This window comes from Castor canadensis, chromosome 8 (assembly GCF_047511655.1).
Source record: "Castor canadensis chromosome 8, mCasCan1.hap1v2, whole genome shotgun sequence".
Taxonomy (NCBI): domain Eukaryota; kingdom Metazoa; phylum Chordata; class Mammalia; order Rodentia; family Castoridae; genus Castor; species Castor canadensis.
Genome location: NC_133393.1, coordinates 58,216,367 through 58,228,707, shown reverse-complemented (window position 1 = coordinate 58,228,707; position 12,341 = coordinate 58,216,367). Strand labels below are relative to the sequence as shown.

The 12,341-nt window shown below is 35.3% G+C and overlaps 1 long non-coding RNA gene across 1 annotated transcript in view; it reads left to right on the top strand.

Annotated features, from left to right (window-relative positions):
- Positions 1-615: 615 nt before the first annotated feature.
- Positions 616-12,341, top strand: part of LOC141425719 (uncharacterized) — a 31,049-nt gene continuing 19,323 nt past the window's right edge. The window contains exon 1 of the long non-coding RNA XR_012450794.1: positions 616-759. This is a non-coding gene — a long non-coding RNA (uncharacterized lncRNA). The remainder of the gene's footprint in view (positions 760-12,341) is intronic.

Genomic DNA, 12,341 nt, shown 5'->3' with positions numbered 1-12,341 from the left:
GATGAATAACTGGCAGAGACTTTCTCTCATTATGTGGAGTGTCTCTTGATTCTGCTGTTTTCTTTGCTGTGAAGAAGTTTTTTAATGTGATACAATCCCATCTGTCAATCTTGCTCTTATTTCCTGAGCAATTGAAGTACTATTTCGAAAGCTGTCACCATGCCCATATGTTCCAAGTGTTTTCCCATAGTAGTTTCAAAGGTTCATAAACTTATAAATTTTTAATCTTTGCAATATCTCTGTGAACCTTTTTTATTACCTCTACTTTTTAGATAAGGAATTGGAAGTACAGCAAGGCTAAGCAATTTCCAAAAGTCTTAACATTAGTTAATCATGGCACTGGAATTTGAGCCCAAGAAATCTGACATCAGACCCAATATTCATGATCCTTGCTCCCAAAGGTTATTGATATTATTATAATCAAAATGTTTTCATGAGGTTAACTTCCATGATTAAATGACCTAAGTGGAAATGCCCTGTGAATGTGGCTCTTGGAAGATATATGAACACATTTAAAACCCGTTTCCCTAGCGATGGTAGAAAGTGTAACTGCCAATGTTTGCTGAGCAAAGTTAATAATTAGGCTCAGTGTTTCAAGTGACATTAGCAAGCACAAGTCGCAGCAACACTTTGAGAATTCTAAGCAAAGAGAACTGCAAAAGAATGCAAGAGTTTAATCCTCTGAATGTGTGTGGAACTCCCAGTTACCTGGACAGGAGGCCGACAAATTCTACTGTGAGGAGCTAGTATTACTAAAAGGTATTTAAGTATTTTATGTTGTGTAGTATTCGATACAAACAGAAGTTTAAGTTATAGAGCAAGAGATTAAGCATCTGTACAATCACTCACAACTCAATTAGAAAATTATCAATATTATTGAAATGATTTGTGACTTCTCCATCCTGTCATACTATCTCTCCCTTGTTCAGATGTGCTATCATTCTCTTGGTTTTTTTAGGCCTAAACAAAATGATGCTTAACTTTGGTTGTTTCTTGGGACCTAATCATCTAACTTGCTTTATAAATTCAGCATTGTTTCTAAGATTCACCTAAAAAGCTGTGGTCCATTTTATGAATTTTACTGCTATGTGAATATTTTGCATTTGCTTTCCTTATTTTTGTAATGGTTACTTGGAATTCCAGCTTTTTGCTGATGCTAATATTTCTATAAACATTCTGTACAACCTATTGGCCCGTGCTTACACCATTTTCCTCCCCAGGACTGGTCTCAAACCTGGGTTCATATTAGAATCACATAGAGGCTTGAGAAAACAATCTCCATGCCCCAGTTATTTATACTTAATTGCAGCCATAGTTGAAGACAATCTTCTAGGGTGGGTACCTAAGAAATAAAGTTGCTAACTCAGAGCATTTTGACAGTCTCAAGTTTAGAGATTTTCAAAATTATTCAAAGTTGGAGTACCTAATTATACCTCCCACCAGCAGAAATGAGAGTTCCTTCAATCCACATTCCCCTTATCTCTCACACTACACAATTTTTTGCCAATTTAGAGAATGTAAAATGACATTGTTGCTTGCTTATGTATTCTGTTTTATTGTTCAATTTATTTTTTCTGCAATTTTATTTTTCTGTCATAATTGCTATAATTTTAAACTTTCTCATTAAAATACTTCCAGTTTATTCTGCCTTTCTATTTTTAGAACATTTCATTTACATTTATTTTGTAATATCTATTTTTATGTTAATGACATAAATGATGTGTTAACATACTAATCATTTATATTGGTGGGATTCATTGTGGCATTTCCATTCATGCATGTGGCATACACTGTTCAGCTTGATTAGGTTCATTGACACTTCTTCCATGCTTAACACCTCCTCTCCCCTTGGAGCCCTACCCAGTCTGTAGTAATCACTATTTTAGGTCATTTTTTTAAATTTTAGTTTCCACATATGAGAGAAGAGAACATGTAGTACTTGTCCTTCTGTGTCTGGCTCATTTCACTTGACAAAATGTCCTCCAATTCCAACTATCTTGCTAGAAAGGACAGAATTTCACTCTTTTCATGGTTGAATAATACCCTATTGAGTATCTACACCATATTTTCTTTATCCATTCATCTGTTGATGGGTACCTAGACTGATTTCATATATTAGCCATTATGAATAGTGCCACAATAACTGTAGGCATGCAGGTGTTTCTTTTGTATGCTGACTTCATTTCCTTTGGAAATACCCAGGAGTGGAATAGCTAGATCATCTGGTAGTCTTATTTTAGTTTTTCAAAGAATGTATACATTGTTTTCCATAATGACTGTACTAATTTACATTCCCACAACAGTGTATAAGATTCCTTTCTCTCCACATCCTTGCCAGCATTTGTTATTTTTTGCTTTTGTTTTTGTTTGCTTGACTGCTTAGTTTTTTGACAATAGCCATTATAACTGGGGTAACACAGTATCTGATTTTAGTTTTGATTTATATTTCCCTAATTTCTGATAATATTGAGCACTTTTCAACATTTATTGGCTGTTTGTATTTCTTCTTTTGAGAAGTATCTATTCAGATCATTTCCTCATTTTGTAATTGGATTAATTGGGCTTTCTATTTTTAATATTTTGGGTTCTTTATTCTAGATTTTAACTCCCTGTTGACTGAATAGATAGCAAGCATTTTTATCCTATTCTATAGGTTATCTCTTTATTGTTTGTTTTCTATGCTGTTCAGAAGCTTTTTTGTTTAATGTAATCCCATTTGTCAGTTTTTGCTTTTGTTCTGTGTGCTTTTTGGATTCTTACCCAGAAAATCATTGCATGTGCCAATATCATGCAGTGTTTGTCCTGTGTTTTCCTCTATTAGTTTCAGAGCTTCAAGTCAGACGTTAAGGTCTGTGTTACATTTTGTGTTGATTTTTATGCATGGTGAGAGACAGCAGGCAAGTTTAAGTCTTCTATATGTTGCTATCCAGTTTTCCCAGCATCATTTGTTGAAGAGGCTTTTTCTTTAGTCTGTTTTTGTTCCATTTTTCAAGAATCAGCTGGATATAGATGTGTGAATTTATTTTTAGGTTTCTAATTCTGTCCCATCAGTTTATGTGTCTGTTTTTATGCTGATACTATATTATTTTGGTGAATGTGATTCTGTAGGATGTCTTGAAATCAATGCCTGATTGTAATTATTTTAGTTACTTTTGCATCATACAACCAAAATTACCTGATAGACAACTTAATGGTGGAAAGGATTATTTTGGCTGATGGTTTCAGAGGGTCTAACCCATAGTCAGTTGGTTCTGTTTCTGGAGTAGTTGGGAGGCAACCATCATGGCAGTGATAGCATGTGTTGCAGGAGCTTTTTCACCTCATTGCTGACAAGAACCTGGGGAGGGAGATGAGACCCCCCCCCAGGTGATCTACTCCCCCAGGGACCTGCCCCAGTGATCTACTTCTTCGAGCTAAGTCATACCTTCTAAAGTTTTTCTACAATCTCCCAAAACAGTGCCACCAGCTGGGGATCAAGAGTTGAAAACATGAGCCTTTGGAAGACATTTCATTATCAAACCATAATAGTGATGCCTCTAGCTTTGATCTTTTTGCAAACATGAGGTAAAAATTGTTCTTCTATATGAATTTCAGGATTGTTTTGTCTTGTTCTGTAAAGACTGTCATTGGTATTTTGATAGGGATTGCATTAAACCTGTAGACTGCTTTGAGTAGTATGGACATTTTAACAATATTTTTCGAATCTATAAACTAGGAGGTCTTTCCATGTTTTTGTGTCTTCTTCAATGTTTTGTGATTTTTATTGTAGAAATCTTACATTATCTTAATTAAGTTGTTCGTAGGTGTGTGTGTGTGTCTATTGTAAATGAGATTGCTTTCAGGATTTCTTTCTCAATAAATTTGTTATTGGTTTATAGAAAAGCAATAATTTTGTACATTGAATTTTCATCCTGTTATTTTACTGAACGTATCAGTTCTTGTACCCTTTTGACAGAGTCTTTAGGTTTTCCTATGTGTAAACTATATCATCTGTAAACATGGATAATCTGTCTTCCTTTCTTATTTTTTTTCCCTTTATTTCTCTGGCTAAAACTTCTGGTACTATATTGAATAAGAGTAGTAAAAGTGGATATTCTTTTCTTGTTCTTGGTCATGAAGGACATACTTTCAGTATTTCCTCTAACTCACTATGATGTTGGCTGTGGGTTTGCCATGTACAGCTTTTATTATGTTGAGATGTGATCATTCTATATTTAATTTGTTCAGGGCTTTTTTCCCACAAAGGAATGTTGAATTTTATTATATGCTTTCTCTTCACCTATTGAAAACCTATGATTTTTATGCTTCATTCTATGAAATATTACATTCATTGATTTGCATATGTTGACTCATACTTACATCCCTGGAATTAAGCCATCTTGATCACTGTATGTGATCTTTTCGATGTACTGTTGAATTTGATTTGCTAATATTTTTTGTTGACTATTTCTGCATTTTATTCATCAGGGATATTGGTCTATATTTTTTTTTCTGTATCTTTGTTAAGTTTTGATAATAGGGTAATGCTGGCCCCTTTAAATTATTTTAGAACAGTCCCTTCCCTTTAAATTCTATGTAATGAGCTGGGGCATGGCACAAGTGGTAGAACATTTGCCAAGCAAGTATAAGGTCCTGAGTTCAATCACCAGTACTGTCAGTTCTATGTAATAATTTGAGAAGCATTTGTGTTACTTCTTTTAAAGTATGGCAAAACTGCAGTAAACCCATCTGGCTCTGGGATTTTCTTCATTGGGAGGCTTTTATTGCTGATTCACTTTTATTACTTGTTAATTGGTCTATGTAATTTTTTTATATCCTCTTAGTTCCATTTTGCTAGGTCATGTGTCCAGAAAATTTTCCATTTCTTATAGATCTTCCAATTAGTAGCATATAATTTTAAAAAATAATCCATAATGATCTTTTGTGTTTCTATAGTATAAGTCATAATGTCTTATTTTTTCACTTCTAATTTTATTTAGATGGTCTCTCTTGGGTCTTTGTATTTTCTTGATTAAGCTAGTTAACAGTTTGTCAGTTTTGTTGATCTTTTCAAAGACCAACTATTTGTTAAATTGATATTTTGTATTTTTTTACTCTCTATTTCATTTATCTCTCCCTGATCTTTATTATTTATTACTTCTTCATCATCATCATTTTAGGTCTAGATTGTATTGCAAAAATGTGATATTTGGCTTTTTGAGCTTGGGTTATCTTGCTCAATGTAGTGATCTCCAGTTCCATCCATTTTTCTTCAAATGACATAATTTCATTATTCCTTATGGCTGGATAATGCTCCATGATGTATATATACCAATTTTTTAAATCCATTCATTGACTCTTTTGGGCACCCAGGCTGATTCCACAGCTTGGCTATTGTGAACGTTGCTACTATAAATATGGGTATGCAGGTATTTTCTTTCTTGTGTGTCAATTTATATTCCATTAGAAATATGCCAAGGAGTGGTTTGGCAGGGCCATAAAGTAGGTCTATTTTTGGGTTTTTGATGAACCTACATACTTATATCCATAATGGTTGTATTCTCACCAAAAGTGTGTTAAGAATTCCTTTTCCCTTTCCCCCATATCTTTCCCAGTGTCTTGTTACTTGTTTTCTTGAGATTGCCATTCTGACTGAGATGAGATGGAACCTCAGTGTAGTTTTGATGTGCATTTGCTTTATAGCTAAAGATGTTAAACATTTCTTCATGTATTTATTGGCTATTTGTACTTCCTCTTTTGAGAACTGTCTGTTCAATTCATTTTCCCATGTAGTAATTGGATTGCTTGTCCTGTGAGTGTTTAATTTTTTTGACCTTTTAGTATATTCCAGATATTAATCCTTTATCTGATTAACCTTATGACAACCCCATAATGTGGGTTGTCTCTTGATTCTGGTAATTGTTTCCTTTGATGTTTGTCAGACTTAGGAGATTATTTTTGGTGGAATCTTTAGAGTCCTTTTAAGTATAAGAGCTTATCATTTGCTTTTTAATTTGATCCAATCCCATTTGTCAGTTCTTGCTCTTATTTCCTGAGCAATTGGAGTCCTATTCAGAAAATATTTACCTAGGTTTTTCTGTAGTCAATTCTAGATTTCAGATCTTACATTAAGATCTTTGATCCATTTTGAATTGATTTTTGTACAGGTGAGAGATAGGGGTCTAGTTTTAGTCTTCCCCATTTAGGATGATGTTAGCCATAAGTATATCATAGCCTTTATTATGTTGAGGTACATTCCTTCTATTCCTATTTCTTGAGAGCTTTTATCATGAAAGAATGTTGAATTTTGAATGTTGAATAATAACAAAGGCCTTTTCTGTATCTAGCAAGATTATCATGTAATTTTTGTCCTTGATTAAGTTTGTGTGCTATATTACATTTATTGATTTGCATATGTTTAACCATCTTTGCATCTCTGGAATAAAACCAACTTGATCTTAATGTATGATCATTTTAATGCAATGTTGAATTCAGTTTATATTTTATTGAGATTTTTTTGCATCTATGTTCATCAAAGAATTTGGTCTACAATTTTCTTTCTTTGTTGTGTCCCTGTCTGGTTTTGGTATCAGGGCTTCAGAGAATGACTTTGGTAATGTTATTTCCCTTGCTATTTTCTGGAATAGTTTAAGGACCATTGCTAACCTATTTTTTATTTGACTTATTGAGTATTTCTAAGATTTTTATTTGGCTCTTTTTCAAAATTTCTATCTCCTTATTGAATTTCTTATTCATTTGCTTCCTAATTTCATCTGATTGCATTCTCTTGGATTTCATAGAGCTTTGTAAAAGTCACTTCTTTGAATACCCATTTTGATATGTTTGGAATGTGTAATAGAGCATTATGATTTTTGGAGGTAAAATATTATCTTGTATTTTTTCATCTATCTTATGTTCCTACATTGAGCAATGAGATTTGTGCCTGGTTAATATCTACCACTTCATGGGATTGCCTTATTTTCTATCTTTTTTTCTTTTCTTTGGTATTACCGGAGTTGAACTCAAGAGTCTCATGTTTGCCAGGCAATCACTCTACCACTTGAATTATCCCCTCAGCCCTTTTTGCTTTAGTTTGTTTTTCAAATAAGGTCTTATCCTTTTGCTCAGGCCAGCCTCAGATCATGGTCCTCCTAGCTCTGCCTCTTGAGTACCTGGGATTACAGATGTGTGCCACCATGTCCAGCATAGTTTTTAAAAAAATTTTTATTATCCTATTATTGTTGTACTGGGGGTACACTGTGACATTTACAAAAGTTCTTACAATATATCATAGTTGATTTCACCCCTCCATCCAACATATTTTTTGAGATGGGATATTGCTAACTCTTTTTCTAGGCTGACCTTCAACAGTGATCTTCCTGTCTCTTCTTCCAAGGGAGCTGGGATTAAAAGGCATGTACCACCATGCCTTCTGGGACTGCCATCTGAATAAGTGGCTTTCTCTTGAATATGTATCTTGGGGTATTGGTTTGTTATACAATAATGGATTTATTTCCTATTGGACACTATAATGTATTCATTTGGTTTTGACTAGTGAGTTTGAGCTCAGAATATACTGTGCCAGAGCTAAAAAGACCCAATGCCTCTGTAAGACTTCTAAAAGTAAGGACACTAGCAATTCAGGCCATGGTGATAGAGACAGCAAAATGTATGGGGTGTGCATTGTGTGTTTACTCCTATGATGGGAGTGTATACCTGGGTATAGGGTGACATCTGACTCCTTCAGCAGAAGTGCCTGGAAAAGTCAGAGTGGAAGAAGTGAGAGTGGAGCATGGCTCCTATTGGGCAGGTTCTCTCTGGACCTCCTTATGCTGTAAGTCCAAGCGTGTGGGTGAAAGAGCATAGTGTTGCTCAGGGCCACCTCAGCAGATCTGTCAGGAGTTCTTTCCCTGCTCTATAAGTGAAAGGCACCTGTGTGCAGCACTTGGGAAAAGGGTAGCAGGACTATAGGGGTGACTGCTTTGAGTCCTGGCACTGCCATAAATTTGGTCATGACTAGCCATGACAGTCTTGAGGGTGATGTACTCTTCCCCTCTGTGTCATAATATCCATCCTCTACTGTGCAGGGAGCTCAGCAGGTTTGTGTCTAAGTTACTATCCAAGGCCAAGTTGGTCCACCTGCTGACCCAGTGTGGTGGAATGTCTGTGTTGTCCCAGAGATGGGACTCTACATGGATTTCTGACCATTAGAACTTCTAAATTGAGATAGTAGGCCCCTTCTCAAGATGGCTTCTGACTTCAGCACCCTCAAGGTTCACTGGGATATGGTGCAAATTTCTTTTCCAAAGCCAGGCTATTGTGTAGATTTTAGATTATTTAACTAATTAGACTGAATGTATGTAAAGGCTGTGAAATTTTCTAATAGCTTGGATTGCCAGTCCATGCTCATTAGTTTTCTGGGACTCTGTCATGCATCCTACTCTACAAAAGGGAGACTGTCCACCTGTGTTTCCCCACCCCATGTGGAGCCAGGGTGGCAGTTGCTGGGATATTTTGGTTCTCTTACTATGCTGTTATCCCAGGTCTCTGGATCTTACAAGATTTCCATTTTTCTCCCATTGATTTCCAGTGTTCTCTCACAATTATTGACCTCAATGTGCAGTTATACAGCTTATATCAACTGTAGTTGACACAGTTTTTTGCAGAGGAGCAGGTGAATACTGGGTGCCTTTATTTATTTATTTCACTCTTCTTTATTTTGCCTGTTAAAAATGTTTCTTAGATGTTTTGGACTCAGCAGATACTTTTGTTAACCATCATTTGATAATTTGGTTAAAATGTTCTCTTATTTATAAATATCTGGGTGAAATAGAAAAATGAAAGTACTGCTGCTAATAAAGCTATAAAATCAGGATGTTCCAAAGCTGTTAATCTTCAACAAGAATTAGATACTTACTAGACTTAAGTTGTTGACCATGCATTAAAATGATGAGCAAAAGAATATTAAACATTAGAACTGTTACTGAACAAGGGTTCATAAAAACCAAATTTATGTCACAAAGTTTTTGCAAAAAGAAAAAGGTTTATTGTGCAGTCAATTGTCCAGAATGCCAGGAGCTAAAAAGAAGCTTAAAACTCTTCTTCCCTGTAAGTTGGTAGCCAAGCATTTATAGAAAGGAAGGTGAGAAACATGCTTGTTGATTGGATGGCAAGGCCTCTTCATAGGTCATGCATTTCTTTTGGGGGGGTCGCCTTCTACATGGGGAGTTTGAACTTGGGATGTCATTGGCTAGATAAGTTGGCTTCTTTTTCTAGTGTCCATTCTTAAATAGCTTATTCCAAACTATAAGAAGCATCAGCCAAATGTTTGGAGGCTTTTCCTGAAAGACAACTTAAGAACTTGTTATTTAAGGAATTTATGTCTGGGTGTGTCCAAGCCTAAGTTTATTTCACTGGCAATTGTATCAAAAAGACAAGGTAGAGTATTGGAGGAAATGAAGTCAGGCAATTTATGACTCAAGAATGAACAACAAAAAAATGTTTCAAGTGATGGAGAAATTCCGAGTTAGTGGAATTGTTGACAGGAAAAAACATACACAAATATGAAACAAAACATATCAACTAATATGTGAACTTTAAAACTCAGCCCAAATATTCTGCTGCAAAACTTTCGACCATCTCTGCAGAAAGTGATGATTGTTCCCTCCTAAGCTGCAGGATTTCATAGCATGTTAAATAGTACTTATCTTTATTTTTTGTTCTTTTCTACTAGAATGAGGTTCTAAAGATGAGGAAAACTTCCCTTTCTGTGTGCCTCTACTTGACACACAAGACTTCAAGAAGGATTTTTTAAAAAAATATATAGATTATCAATTAGATTACCAGGTCTTTAATTTCTTTAAATTTGATTCTGTGACCCTTACATAATAAATTGGTTTAAACAACTGATTTCAATCTAATTCATTTAGAGCTTGACATTGAAATGTAAAAAGGAGAGTGGTTCTTGGGAAGAAGAAAAGTCAAAGCAAGAAATAAAGTTTATGCCTTTCCTTGATTAAAGTGGTTTTCAACTAGAGGAAGGGCAAGGAAAACAACTAACAGGAAGCATTCTAAAATTATAGTGACACTGAAGCTGAAAGAAGAGCTCCAAATAGTCTCCAACTGTCCTAGGGAAATCTAGTACTTCTCTAGGCTAGACAGGAGGACGAAATAGAGATTGTGGCCACACAAAAAACAACCACCAGCAGATCAAACAGAGAGAGGAAAAAACAAACTCAAAAGCATGTTCAGACAGACCTGGCACTTTAACACAGCCCAACTTTAATCTCCTTTAATATCATATGATAAAACAGATAAGAAAAATTCAGTAAGACAAAGTAAGAGTGGAACAAGCAGATTAACATAAGAATTAGAAAATCTCTACTGTGAATCTCTTCTTTCATTTTCTTCAGAATCCATATTGAAAGGCATAACTGAAAGCAATGAAAGCAGACCCCTTAGCCTATTATTCATAGAAGTGGCTTTTAGTAAATGCTAGGACATTTGTAACAATTCCATTTTGTAGCATTTGCAAAAGAGGGGGAAAGAGGGGGGCTGAGAAAAAAAAAGCAGAGAATGGAAGGGAGAAAGATGTTGAAAGAAAGTATAAGGAATTGAGAAAGAGTAAAGAAGGGAAGAAGGAGGTTTGTTGAAAGAAGGGGAGTGAGAAAGAAAGAAGGTTTGAGTGAGGTAAAGAGGGAAAGAAAAGCTGAGAGAGAGTGTAAAAGGCTGAGAAACAGAAAGGAAAGGGGCTGGGGAAAGGAAGGAGAGGAAAGGGAAGAGGGGGGGGAAAGAGAATGGATGAAAAGAGTAGGAGTTAATACAACAAATTGAGAGGGTGTAAAAGAAAATTTTATTTTCTAATATTAGAGAAGTATCTTTTGCTCATATTTGCCTTCCAGTTTCCAAATGAAGATTCATTAGACAAAGATTACGAACTAATTTCAATGAAGCCTCAGTTACCTTCAGCTTTAATTAGAAAAAAAACACATTTTGGGAACATACTATTTTTTTTTCAAAGAGCCAAATGTTCCTAATTTAAGAATATAAATTTTGGGTCTTTAATAATTTTGGAGGGTAAAAGTTTCATAAAGAGCAGTGAACATCTGGATGTATTGTAATTGTGGTTATTAGGCTGAATCATAAAATAGCTAATTTCCAATTACTTTTGATCTACAGAAATGGCAATATCATATAATTCAAACTTTTATAATTGAATTGTGATGATAATTTACAATGTGAAGTTTCTGAACTGCTGATGATTTTTTAAGTTTTTTGTATTATACAGTGGTCCTTTTTATCCATGGACTCCAGACCCATAGATAAACATATGCAGATTGTAAATACTAAGAAAAAAGTTGCATCTTTACTGAACATGAACAGACTTTTTGTTGTCATTATACCCTAAACAATATAGTATAACAACTATTGACATTGCATTTACATTGTGTTAAGTATAAGTAATCTAGAAATGATGGAAAGTGTAGGGGGATATACATGGGTCATATGCAATAATGCTACATTGTTCTGTGTAAGAGACCTGAGCATCTGTAGATTTTGGTGTTGGGTGAGGGGGCTCCTGTACACAATCTCCAAAGACACTGAGAGGATGGCAGTATGTATATATAATTTTTTTGCCTAGTTCTTCATGAGTTGTGGTCTTATTTGATTATACATATGCCTACCTAAAGCTAAACCATATACTCTTTTGGAGTGCTGTTATCTTGGATAACAAAAAGATAAATTTGGGTGGAAATGTATAAAATAAGAAAAAATTGCTTCAGGTTCTTATTCATTCTATATTCTGTATTTTTATGATAAACATTGGCAAAATGTAGGTAAGTTCTGTGCTACAATAACTTGAATGGTCTGTTCCATATGAAACCTCATGAGCAAGTCTTTTGTTCACATTTCTATCACATTCTTGTCTTCTGAGGACCTTCTAGAACTCCCATTAAGCTCTGTTGACAGCATTCAACCTGCATTACCAAATGCTTCTCAAACCTGCATTATCAAACATTTCCAAATTCACAAACCAGTTTCAAAGACTTCCAAGCCTTATGGTCAGACAGTCACAGCAATTGACCCTACTTCTCTGGAGACCGGGAGAACATGGCAGCTGAGTGACTGGCATCTCTCCTCATGGACACACCTTACTGAACAGCAATTTTCACACCAAACTCCCTGCAGAACTGCTAAGGAACTCACTGCTGGTGGCACAGTAGATTTGATTCCATCAACATGCCACAAGCTGGTAACAGTGGCCAGCCTGCATGGAACCATGCACAATGCGTGCAGACTCCATGGAGCAGACCCTTGCACAGACTGTAAGGCAGTAGGGTAAAAGCAGGTGAGAGAAGCTG